Source organism: Sciurus vulgaris, assembly GCF_902686455.1.
Source record: "Sciurus vulgaris genome assembly, chromosome: 5".
Classification (NCBI taxonomy): Eukaryota; Metazoa; Chordata; class Mammalia; order Rodentia; family Sciuridae; genus Sciurus; species Sciurus vulgaris.
Genome location: NC_136465.1, coordinates 151483381 through 151496430, shown reverse-complemented (window position 1 = coordinate 151496430; position 13050 = coordinate 151483381). Strand labels below are relative to the sequence as shown.

General features: G+C 35.5%; 1 long non-coding RNA gene across 1 annotated transcript; it reads right to left on the bottom strand.

Annotated features, from left to right (window-relative positions):
- Window positions 1-256: 256 nt before the first annotated feature.
- Window positions 257-12489, bottom strand: LOC306662088. The gene is made up of 3 exons (XR_013764057.1): window positions 12410-12489; window positions 3808-3967; window positions 257-297 (listed from the first exon to the last, which is right to left on the bottom strand). It is a non-coding gene; the product is annotated as an uncharacterized lncRNA (long non-coding RNA).
- Window positions 12490-13050: the final 561 nt, after the last annotated feature.

Sequence of the window (13050 nt, the reverse complement as noted above, 5' to 3'; positions counted from 1 at the left end):
GGTGGAAGTGGTTGGGTCAAGAGGTCTACACACTCTCTAGTGGGTTTTATGCTACTAGAGAAGTGTGATCATGGTTCTCTTTTGTCCCTTTTCCCTTCCATCTTCTGTCATGTGATGATACATCAAGAAGGCTCTTACTGGGCTGGGGAGATAGCTCAGCTGGTAGAGTGCTTGCCTTACAAGCACAAGGCCCTGAGTTCGATCCCCAGTACTGCAAAAAAAAAAAAAAAAAAAAAAAAAAAAAAAAGGCTCTTACCAGATCAAGTATCCTGACCTTGGTATTTCCAGACTCCAGAACTGTAATAAAATTAATTTCTTCTTATTATATAGGAGAAGAATACATACTATATCTGTGTTCTGTTACAGCAACACAAAATGGATTAAGACAGTGGAAAAATAAAAATTCGAAATAAAAAACTAATTACTGAAAGCTGACATAGTAATTTATCTGATTAATGGAGCTGCACTAGACAATTGGTGCAACTATCCATTCAAAAAACCATCATGGGTATGACTATGGGGCAGTTGCTGCTAATTGTTCAAAATCTACTTCATGGTTGGTATTCAGAAATGCCTTGAATTTTCTTTGAGGTAGCAATGTTTCTTGATAAATAAATTTCCTTCTTAACTCCTTTTCAGTTAGGGGCAATTGGATGATATATTCCTAGATTAATAAGTCATAAAATGATTTATTGCAAGAAAAAACACACCGTCTTTTTCTACTCACTGCCCCTTCTTGCTGCATGCCTACAGTTAAGTGTCAAAATTGGAACATCTCTTTGGGATCTTGGGGATTAAAGTTATGAGATAAAGACAGCACAGCATCTACTAGCAAAATCCTAACTGATAGAGTATACGAAAGAAAAGCACAATAGTGTAGTCTTAATCAGATGATATAAACCTTAGGAGTAATGTTAACAGACTCTGTTTTGCTAAACTGCAAACCTGACAGTCTGTGGGACCTTGAACTCTCCAGTTGTAAGTATGTGTAGTATTTGACAAGACAGCACACAACTTCATGACTTTGATCGTGTATAAAATAAAGAGGTTAATCTAAATAGTTTAACTAAAAATATATTGGTACATTATAATTATACATATTAGTCGGATTCCTTGTGCCATATTCACACATGCATATAAAATAATTTGATCAATTTCATTACCCAGTACTTTTCCTTTTAGAGAGGTCAAAATGTCTAGGATGTAGTTTGGTATTACATATTCAGTATTCTCTTCTTATAGTTGCTAATTTAAATTATGTACATCAGAACTTGATGACTTCTTTGTTAGATTTAATAAGAAAACATGTTCCACTGATTATTAATACAATGTGTCAAATAGTCAATGGAGCAGTTATATTCTGTGGGGGGGAAGGTGCATTGCATTTTCAAATTTAACTAAAGAAGATGTAGTTAGAGCCATTGTTCTAATTGGTTTTTAAGTGCTCTTAAGACCCATCATTTTGTGATTAATGATTAAAAACCATATAGTTAGTGATGGACCCAAAATATTTCTTTATTCTGAACTCAAAATTTTGTTCTCTGACTAGTATATTTAACCATTATTTATAATTGGATTTGGAACGTTATATTAATATGTCAAAACTGGGAAATCACTGTTGAAAATTTAAATAGGGATTTCCCCTGATTCCCACTGCCTTTTAAATTTTATAAAGCTGGAACAGTATATTTCTGTTTAAGAACTCAGAGTAGACTATTATAAAAGTTAAGACTCTGGGTTCTTTATAGCTATGACCTTGCCTTTTTGTATGAAAGTGCTTCTTTATGTGTTTTCAATATACTCTCAAATTTTTATAGCCCAATCTAATAACCGTCACAGAGGTTTAGTGGAAATACGGGTATATATAGCCAGCAATTGGTAGTAGTGACTTTGATTTCAGATGAGCCTCAAAAACTCTTCAGCTCATATGCAGGCATTCTGTAGGATACTGTGCCTTCTCTAAATTTCACATTAAATGCTAACTAAAATATATATAAACAACCCAAAAGGCCAAACACTGAAAACAGAGTAAACAAGTGAATGATCTGAAACAATACACACAGTACAAACTATCCATTAAGGCTTCCAGTATGCAGTCAGCATTCGGAAGATGTGTCTCACGTTTTCACTTAGGTTTACATTGAGGAAATGTCTTCTGGCATAGGTAATTTAATGTTTAATATGTGCCCTCATATGAGGAAAATCTGGGAGACTTTGAGATGAATCTTTGGGGATAGTCTATTTCTCACTTCTAACAGAAACCATCAACTCTTTCATTGTTTATCCAGTGGAGTGAAATAATACACCATATTGTTGCTGTCTTACATGTGCTAATAGTAGCACATAGTAGCTACTGTTCACTTGTTTATTTTTCATCTCTTAAAACTCATTGAGCTTTTACATAGGTGATTTGAAAGAAATGTCATAGAATTTGCCTTTGTCAACCCAACAGATGTTAGAGTACTGGGGTGGGTGGAAGAACAGAACTTTATCTGTAAAAAGAATGAGCAGAAACTGTCAGCTGTCTTCACAATATTTTTCCATAAAAGGTTTTGCTCTATTCAAAGCTTACTTCTTCATCCTAATGAAAGAGAATTAGCATCTGTTGATATTTATTTAGAGAGTAAAGTGGTAAGAGCAATCTGAAATTTTTCCTATTTGGATCCTACTCCCTTATTTATGAAGAGAATTTTTGCTGACAACTTTACTCCTCTAAATACACAGCCAGGGCTTGGATGGAGCTCAGTGGTAAAGCACTTGCCTATCCTGTGTGAGGCTCTAGTACAACTAAAAAAAAAGCCAAAAGAATAACCCCCTCCACACACACACACACACACACACACACACACACACACAGACAATATTTTTATTATGCTGCACATTTTTAAAAGTTATTTATGATATTTTACTTTAATAAAAGTAGAAAATACAAAAAGCATTGCACACAGTTTTCTAAAAGTTAAACTAAAACATCTTTAAATCTCGAAACAAAATCTCTTCCAAGGTGATCAATTTTTCAAAAGCTAATTTTATGTATTTAGGTGTAGTATGATTCTGTTTTATAAAGTAGAAGTCTCACCCATAAATATATATATATATGCATATATGCATATTATATATTAACATTAGCCTGAGCCTCAGTATAACACTTTCACCTAGTTTTCCTCTTACATCTCAAGCATCTCATTCCTCTTTTCTTTTGTATCTCTATTCTAACCCCTTTAAACTTCAGAATCAGAAACAGCTTTGTTCTTGGATCTATTCTCATCCTCATCTACAATCAATTCTTGGGTGACTTCATTCACTCTGTTTTTAAAAACCACCTATGTTGATGATCCCCAAATTTATATTTGCATTCTGCATCTCTTTTGTAATTCCAAAATTGTATTTCACAGCCTACTTACTTCTCCAACTGAATGACCAGTAATCATCTCAAAGTTAACAGGTCTCAAGTTGAACTCCTGATTCTAAAATTCATTCCAATTTTTCCAACAGTCTTCCTCTATCTTACTTTTTGACAACTCTATCTTTCCTATTCCTTAGTTTTAAATCTTTGGAGACATTAGGAATCCCCTCTTTGTTCCAGGCCACAAATCTAATTTGTTAGCAAATCCTGCTGGCTTCACCTTCAAATTCGACCCCACATTGCATCACTCCGTTAGTACTCACGGCTGGCCTGAGTTTCTGCAAAGTTTTGAGGCCTCACTGAATCACCCTTTTCCCTTTCTTTTTATAAACACACCCCAAATAACCCTCTAAAGTTAGAGAAAGATATGTTTTTTCATCTGTGAAAACCAAAGTACTTACCATAGTTGGTATGATGCCATTGGTGGTCCACACTTTTCTGGAAATTCCATCACTTCCTTTTCCATCCTTCCCCTCTGCACACAAGTCTCCTTGCTGTCCTCAAACATGCTAATTGCATTGCCAACTCAGAGTTTTTGATCCTGCTCTTGCATCTTCCTTCCTTTTTAAAGATTTGCATAGATTGACTTATTAATTCCTCTATAAAGTTTCCCCTGGTCACTCAACCTAATACATCAGTATGTACTTCTCCAACACTTTGAATTCCTGCCCTGCAGGATTTTGCTGCCTGTGACTTCCCATTATTTTTTTCACTCAATTTTCTTCTGCTTTTATGTTTTCCATTGAAATATAAGCTCCATAAAGGCAGATCATTTTTTTTTCACTTTTGTATCCTGAGAGTTTGGAAGAATTTCTGGCACATGGTAAGTAATCAGTAAATACTAACAATTATTTTTTTGAGGCAATAGGGTTGGAAAAGTGAAGAAAATTCTTTTTATAGTATTATTTTAAAGAATAAGATTATAGGTGAATCTAACTTTCCTTTCTTGATATATTTCAAAAATAATATGATGTAAAACTTCTTTGTGGCAAAATTGGAAGTTCTATAATGGCATTTTTCTCACTGGTTGATAATTTGAAAATTTAGACTCTAAATAGTTATTATTCTTGTCAGACCATGTTCTCATGTATCCAAAATGGAAAACACTGGTGAGTATTTCTGTAAGTGAAATCAAAGACTTATTATTATAATTCAGAACAACGTGGCAGACGTGAGGATTTATTTATACCAAGCTAAGAAGTCTCAGGCAGGTGTGCATGTCAGGCCCATCCATAAGTACAACTTGCACCAGAGGAACAAGGCAGCAAGAGGAATGCATGGAAAGGAGCTCCAAAAATGAGCAATAGGATGGGAAATCCAGTGTGCACTATTTAGAATTCCAGGTAGATAAAATACATATTGTGTGGAAGAAAATGCTGACTTTGCATAAAGGAGACAGAGTCATTGAATTGGGATTTAAGTAAATGACTTCTTTGTAATTATGAGAATCTGAGAAATGCATTTACATCCTCAGCCACTACTGGGACATGGTGGAAGCTAGAGGCTAATTTAAATTGGAACCGAAGACAATATTTTAGGCAGATACCTGATTCTTACTGGCATTTATCATAATAAAGTGACAGAAAAACCCGAAAGAGGGTGTAAAGACTAATTGTCAGCAAAAGAATGTCAGCTTTAGCTAATACCTAGTGTTCAGTTCTGAGATTAGATGGTTCTACTCAGTCTGGTACCAAAAATGACTGGGGCCAGGCATGGCGGTATACACCTGTAATCCCAGGGATTCAGGAAGCTGAGGTAGGAGAACCAGATAGAGGCCAGCCTCAGTAATTTAACGAGATCATTTTTAAAATAAAGAAGGTCTAGGGGTGTGGCTTTGTAGTAGAGGACTACTGGCTTTAATCTCCAGGAAAGAGAACAAAATAAAATACAGAAGATTTAGACTCCAATATAGGAATGCATTCATCAATCCTGGAATATGTGCCTTGGGGTCTTGCTGTTTGAACTCTGGGGCAGAGGCTGCTCTGGTACTTTTTTCCATGTGTCTCTATTGTCCTGAACCTTTGTAAGGAGGAAATGGCATAGGATCATTGGGAGCTAAAAAGTGTTTTTAATTTTTTTTTGACAAACATTTTTTTTTCACTTTAAAAAATTATCTGCTTCCATTCATTCTCAACTAGTAATCATTTGATTACTTCACTCTGCCATTAGAGTAATATAAAAAAAAGTCCTTGCCATCACGGGATTTTGCTATAGTCTCAACTTTGTAATGTACTGTCCTATATGGAATAAAACTTTACAATATTACATTTAGTTTTATGTCTTATTCTATTTTGATACAGTTTTGCATTTCAGTGTGAAATCAAATGCACTTTGAAGGAACTTTACAATGAACTGAGGAATTATCCACTGGTCAATGAGGTCCTTCTTTTGGTCAACAATAATGTTTGATGCTCACAATTGCAAGGCATGTAGAAGTTTTTTAAACCCAACTCTTTTACTGGGAAGGTAGACTGTATGATAAAATTGAAGTAAAATGTAAATGGAATTAAAGTGGGAATCTCCTGACACTGTAACTGAGTATATTTTCCTCCATGATGGAGGCTCTGTATATAAGCCTTATCTCAGACTTTATTCTCTGTTTGCCAGTCACACCAGTGCACATACTGTCATTCACCTCAAATTAGAGCATTTAGGATATTTCTCTGGGAAGAAAAGAAAGCTTGCTTTCACTTATCTGTCTGTATTTCTATGCAACACATAAAAGGGATTGCTGCCAAAAAAATAAAAACAAAACAACAACAACAAAAAAACAGACCATCAAAAGCCATTAAAAATAAAGATAAAAGTTATGTTATAAATACCAACTTGAGAAATCAAAGTTTGCAGTTGTAGTTTATATATATATACACACACACATATACACACATATATATACACATATGCATATATATATATTCATATATTTGAAATTGACCTTGCAGTAAAAGGTTTTTTTTTTTTCATCAAAAGATTTTGGGAAAATGAGGGAGAAAAAAGGGATCAGGGGGAGGGAGTATTGGGGAGGTATTGTGGAGTGAAATTGATCAAATTATGTTTTATGAATGTACCAATATGCCACCATTAATATATATTAATATATATTAATATATATCAATAAAAAATTAATATATATCAATAAAAAAATTGGGCCAAAAAACTGAGTAAAATATCAATTACATCCACAGGTTCTTCCTTCATATTTTTCTCTTTGTTTTCATTAACAGAACCATTTCCATGCAAGAATCAGTTACGAGGAAATACAAAATGCTGAGGAAGAGGAAAGGGAGGCAGGTACCTCTTTGCCTAACTGGCGGGTGATGGCATCCTCTCTCCATTGGCTTGTGCCACTGCTGGTGTCCAGTGACTGGCCATGGGTGGCTCTACACAACGAGTGAAGGTTCCCTGGCTCCTATTAGGACAGGAGAGTGTTCTTCTGATGTCTCACTCCCTTAAGGTGGCCACCGGTCTCTACTGCTACCTCATCCATCTGCCCACTTTACCTTTCCCCTCACATTTCTACCATCAGGTGCAGTCAGTCCAATATGCAAATCAAGAATCATCTGGAAGGTAATCTATGATATGTGTATATAATTGCCTGATATCTCTGATGAGATATATGTCTGACACAGCATCTTGATTTCGTCCTTCTTCAGAATGCTCTACTGATCTCCACTGTGAGGAAGAAGTATCTTGATATGATAGAACCTCCTCTTAACTACCTGAGCACAGTTGTCTTCAAGGTTAATTTACTCTTCATTTCTGTCCAGTTTCACCTTGGAAGACTGAAGTCTCCAAACCACCAGGGGCTACCAGGAGAACTCTCTAAACTTCTTTTGGGACTTTGAATAGATAATTGACCACGAGTGTAGAAGCAGCCCATCAGGTCATGAGTATTTGGGTTTCAACCTGAATATTCTTAGAATATGAAAGCTAACTTCTCCCTCTATTTTCCCAGTATTCTCAACTGCCACTTAAAGTGTAAAATGCTTTGGTCACCCTACTCTATTAATCGGGAAAACACTATTTTTAAGCAATGGGGATACAGGGTAAAAAGGGAGTCCCATTGAGTGAGCATAATAAGCTAATAAACTATAGCTGGCAAGTTAAATAGTCTCACATCTATGGTATAAAAATATAATTATGTCTCTGATCCATTTTCTGTTAATTTCAGTTTTTGTTTCCTCAACTTTATTGGAAAGACTTCTTAATTTTCTGAACACATTTGCTTCTTAAATGCTACTTTTTACAGTTTAAAATTCCTGTCTTATATCTGATTCATAACCCTCTAGCTCTCCTTTTCTCCTATAGGCACTACTAGCTCATTCAAATTGTTGGGAGCAATGAGGAGCAAGAGGCAAAGGGATAGGTTTCGCTTTTCCCAACTGGTGTTTGTTGTCACTTTTCTGTCAAATATCGTTTGGCAGCCGGTATCTTCTGTATGGTAGACATCAAAATTCTGGTATATTGCCAGTCTCTGGTATGAGGTTTTCATGTGGCATCATGAGCCCTCTAATTATGGAACCTCACAATTTAAGGGATATAACTCTAATGCTGCCTCTTTCATTGCCTCAACAACCACACCACAGCCTCTATGGGTGTGGTATTGAATTCAAGCAAACTTGCTAAACCCCAGCTGTTTTATGGGGTGCCCACTTATAGGAAACAGTCACTTCCCTGCCTTGCCAATTGCTAAGGCTGCAGGCAGGTTCAACAGTATGTCTCCTCTCCTCTTGCTGATTCATCCACTCCCTGTAGACAGACATGTTGGCTTTGTCACTGAGTGATCACACAATGGAGAAAGAAATGTCTCTTCTTACAGATGCCCTCAATTTCTTTCCTTTGTCATACCTGGCTTTACAGAAGAAGTGAAAAAGACCCACCCTCTCTCTTCCTCAGACATCTTTATGGGATGTTTGTTTGTTATGATCTTGAGAGTAAGGCCAGTTTTACTTCTGAATAAGTCTTGAAGAGAGAAGTCTAAGAAATCTAAGATCAAGATGCCAATGGAGTTGGCTGTTTCTGAGGCTTTTCTCTTCAGTTTGTGTAGATAGCTGTCTCTTCCCTGTGTCTTCTCTTGGTGTTCATCCTCTAATTGTCTGTCAAATTTCCTCTTTCTCTATGGACATCAGTCATATTATATTGTTGCTACTCTAATGACTTGATTTTAACTTTTTGTACTGCAGGTTAAGATTTCAAAATGAACTTTAGGGGGATATGATCAGCCCATTGTACTACTGTTATTAGTTTATATATATATATATTGAAAGGAATGACAGAACTTTAGAGCTCCTTTATACAATTGTTTTAGTGCATTTGAGAAAAGACAAAACAACAGGTAGACATCTGAAATAGATACTTCACACATCATACAGTATGAAAACTGTGAACTTTCCTTTGTGACCTCAATTATTACCAAACAACATAACTTCCTCTTCACAAAATACCCTTCATGGGAGGGATATCCCTTCTCCTATGGGACCAGTGAGAGCCATCTAGCCAATCTCCATTCCAATGTCATATTTTGGTTCATGGTTTCTGTTCTAAGAACTTTAGTACTTGATTCACAACTTCTCTTTCTCTTTGAACCACAGCCATTGCCATGGGTGTGACCTCAATATTAATGGGTTTAGGGTGTAAATTTAACAAAATAATAGTCCTGTCATCACTTTCTGGACTCCTACAACTTTTAAATCTTTTCTTCCTTACCCTTTCACTCCACTGATCTACCTAGCAGTCACCATGCTCACACAATGTTCCATTCTCCTGCAAAGTTCAGGATATGTACAAAGATAACAACCACATGTCTTTCAGGAATTTTCAGTCTCAAGGAGGAAGGATTTAAATAAAACACTATTACAGAAAAAGTTGTCACTTTACTCACTCTTTAAATGTTAATTAAACAATATTAACTATATCGTTGAATACTAGCATTGTTTTACATTCTTGACATTCATTAACTCAATTTAATTTCCACTGAAAAATTATGTCCCCCTAAAGTTCATTTTGAAGTCTTAACCCCCAGTACAAAAAGTTAAAATTAGGTCATTAGTGTAGCACCAATCAAATAGTATTAATTATATTTATACTACTATACTTTATTATACTATTATCCTCTTTATATTATTGAGAACTGAGATATCAAGAATAAGTGATCCAAAGTCAGATAGTTTGTGGGTATTGCAGTTGGGACATGAACTTAAAGTCTGACTCCATAGTCCATTCAATCACTATCCTAAGTTATCTTTTCTATAAGTACAATTATGTAATCAATCTATGGAATCCTTAGAGTGATAGTTACATGCCTGTTGTTGCATGACACAAAGAAATGTCGCTGAGCTACCCAGCAGGACAACCTATGGACCAGAGAAGATCCCCTCATCCCCATCTCAGTCATCCATGCCCTTTCAGTAATAGACAGAGAATCAAAAGAAGAGCTTGGTGTCAAGAGTTTAGGATTTTGGCAAAGGTATTGAAATAGCTTGCAGTAAACTTGACTGGTACTGTAGTGAATCCACAACTTTCTCAAAGACTTTCATTTAGTTTTATAGTCAAGGCAGAAGTAGAACCAGGGGTGGGGATGAGCCCAAGCCAGAGAGAAATCTAGAGGAATACTAGAGAGGAGAAGGAAGAAGAGTTGGATTTGGTTGTTCCTGATAAAGCAGCAACCTCAGGATGGCTACCTGTGTTGCTTCCTAATTAAAATTGATTCCATTTCCAGGCAAGGTGAATTTCTGTTCTTGCTCTATCCTGCTGGTATTCAGCGGGACCACTTGAAGTTAGAATTAAATTTGGAAGCTCTTACGAAAGAATTTGGACATAGACCAAGGACACTCAGAAAGTGAATGAAAATCTTTTTGAAAATTTTGTTGTTGGTGGAAAATCTGGCATAGGAAATACGTCTCGCAGCAGATTTGTCCTTTGTAACAAGAAATCAAGTGTTCCTGACAGCATTCTTTGTTTTACAATGAATTATTTGTGTCTTTACCATTAATGCTTTCAGAAAATACATTTATTGAGAGATAATCATCTTGGTGTCTCTGCACTAGGAACCATGGGAATACAAATGGATTCAATCTGAGATATGCATGTGGGGTGGAACAGCCGGGGACATGAGATGGCAGGCATGTAACTTGTGCTTTGAAAGAGAAAGTATATTTAGCTAAATGACAAGGAACACACCTTGAGAGAGGAAACAGCAGGAAGTATGACACAAAGACGAGAGTAACTAAATCTACAAGGAATATGTGGATAAATTTGTTCTGATTAGCTTAGAGGGAGAATAGACAAGCAGGCTTTTGAGGTTTTTTCACAATTTTGGAATATTGTGACATTCAAAAGATGATGGAGTGGTTTAGAACACATAACCTTGGATTTGGTTCAATTCTGCTCCTAAGAAACCTAACACTTGATCATGTTGGATTACCTCTGACTGATCCAGTCTCCTCGATTATTTTTTAACCCAAGTGAATTAAATGGGATGATGGGATGTGACATGTTAAGCACAACATTTAGGACAATTAATAGCCATTATTTGTGTCACCATAATCTATGTGAAGTCAGGTCTGATAATGTAGACAGTGCTAAATTCGTGAGTAGAATGAAATGGTAAAATTCTGAATAAAGTGGTACAAGTTCATCTTATAGCACATTGAAGCTAAATAGAAAAAGATTATTAAGTGTATATTACTCTGATCTCTTGTCAGACAAACGAATTCTCATAAAAATAGATACTCAGATTTTCTAATTAAAAGTTGGAAAAACTACCTCTTGATTTTTTTTTAGACTTAATCGATTACCACTTTCTTCAATAATCTAGGCATATAAACTTCCTCTTTTTTCTTTCTTTTTTTTTTTTTTTTGGCAACTTAGGACCATTTTGTTAATTATGTACATCATCAAAGGCATAGAATAGAGATTTGGAAAGGAGGTAGGTTACAAATTAGATTTTTCATTTGCCTGGAGATGTGTGACTCCATTGACCAACTCAGGGCTTCTTTGTGGCTTTCATTGTTTTTTACCATTCCCTGTTTCCTAAGTGTTCTTTGTGGGATTATTTCCTCATGCTTTGGGAGAAGGGAGAGAGAAGGAAATGACCACACAATGGACAGTTATGCAATTTCAGAGCACAAATTTCTGGTGTAGATTAAGTATTTTGCATTTAATTTGTAGATCAAATTGCATATTACACTAATTATGCAAATCTGCAATGAAAATAAATGATGCATGCATCTCATTCCTTTCAGAGAAATAGTGCTAATTACTAAATAATGGTTTAATGGTTTGCAACTGGGTTAACCACTTATATGGTATATTGCAATATAATAGTTTTAGATCAAATCCAGGCAATAAATAGGCAAGCATCATCTTTGAATGCATATATTTAAAATAGGACCACAATCTATACTAGTTGGAAAATAGGATTATTCAAAACAGATTTAGTTTTCAACAAACCTTGCTATTAACAGAGTAATTTTGTTGTAGCTAATTTTAAAAAGTTTAATTTTTTTTGTCTGAAATATTAATTCCTTATTCATGAGGTGTGAAAAATACTTTCTATCAGGAAATGACTTCAGAAGAGAAACTTAACACATACTTTTTGATGACAGTTGGGAAGAAATTAAGTCTCTGGTTTCATTTAAATATATCTTTTGTCTTTGCATTGCTACCCTGGCATATCAATCAATCAAGAAGATGGGAACTTAATTTTTCCTTAAGAGTTTATTTTTTCTTTATGTGCAAGGTTTACGCTCAGATCCATGTAACTGGGTTCAGAGTCCTTAGAAGGCTTAGGGAAGATCCCCCTCAGTATTCTTTACAGTCTTACTGATGTCACATTTGGAGTACACATTCCAGAGTTATCGTTCAAAAAAGGTATTGCACTTTGATTTGCAAAGATGGAACCAAAAATAAGTGACAAAGACATTTTAAAAAATAAAACATTTCTGTCTCTTTAAAAGATTTTAAAAGATTAGAAAATATAAGACCTGTAACAATTTTGCTTACCTTTCTCCACTTAGCAGTGTGACATTGAGCATTTACATTCCTAGATGGCATCAGTACAGAGTGTAAGCATCTCTTTGAAATCAGATTGTTCTCTGGCCTGTCAGATTCTCGGGAGGGTGGAAAAAAAGCTGGCTGGGTGGAACAACAGTCACAAAGCTTTGTGGGAAATGTAGTAGGCTGCAGTCACTCAGTAAAAGGGATCCAAGTAACAGGGAAATGACAGAAACATTTAAAATATAGAGATCGAACACCTGTACTGACTCCTGTGCCATTGCAGTGCTCCTGGGAGAAGAAAATTGAGAGGACATAGTGGAAGATTTAAAATTATTATATATAAGCCATTGTTCGTGTGCTTCTGAATTCAATAACTTGGAAATGGATTTGAATATCCTTGTACTTTGGCTTTGAATATTCAAACAGCTTCCTACCTGAGTGAAACTAAAATTCCTCAAGTAATGACTCACGCTGTCAGTCCTACTCAGAGCATTTCAGAGATGATTAAAATGCTGGTTGCTTCTGTCCCAGATTTGCAGAGGGTCTTCTGAGGCTGACATTAGATGTCACACCAAAAAAAAAAAAAAAAAAAAAAAAGTAAAAAGAAGGAAAACATTTTTGTACTAGTGGATAATTTGCTTATAGTA